Here is a 678-nt window from a genome sequence, read left to right as displayed (position 1 = left end):
TTTTTTTTTTTTTTTTTTTTTTTTTTTTTTTTTTTTTTTTTTTTTGGGTTTTCATTCATAAGCATAAACTAACTCAAACCCTAAACCCTAAACCCTAAACCCTAAATAATAATATAAATGATTATAACGAATAATATAAGCTGCTATTTCTGCTGTTTCTGTTTTTGCTGCTGTTGCTGCTGCTGCTGTTGCTGCTGCTTCTGTTTCTTCTGCTGCTGTTTATGCTATTCCTGCTTCTGCTGCTGCTGCTGCTGCTGCTGCTGCTGCTGCAGGTCCTGACGTGAACGAAGCAGCAGCAGCAATCGTCCGCGGTGTATCTCGAGAAGAAGAAGAGGTTTGGGTTGCTGTTGCTGAGGGTCTGCTGCAGATGTATTTAGGGTATTATGCGCCGCAGCTGCTGCGGTGTATACGCAGCTACACAGCAAAAAAAGAATGCATGCATTCTACCTTTTATAGAAAAACTGTACTCGCTCAACTCACCAATCATACAGATACTAATTACTCTGATTCTTGTGGTGCTGATAGCTGCAGCAGCAACAGCAGCAGCAGCAGCAGCAGCAGCAGCAGCAGCAGCAGCAGCAGCAAAGGCGGAGACAACGAATGATTATAGATATTTATGTGTTTATTTACAGCTAAAAAATATAACAAAAAAAAATAATAAAATATCGTAGTGTAGGT

This window comes from Eimeria mitis, genomic scaffold, assembly GCF_000499745.2.
Source record: "Eimeria mitis Houghton genomic scaffold, Emh_scaff1406, whole genome shotgun sequence".
In the NCBI taxonomy this organism is placed as follows: domain Eukaryota; phylum Apicomplexa; class Conoidasida; order Eucoccidiorida; family Eimeriidae; genus Eimeria; species Eimeria mitis.
This window is presented reverse-complemented; position numbering follows the sequence as displayed.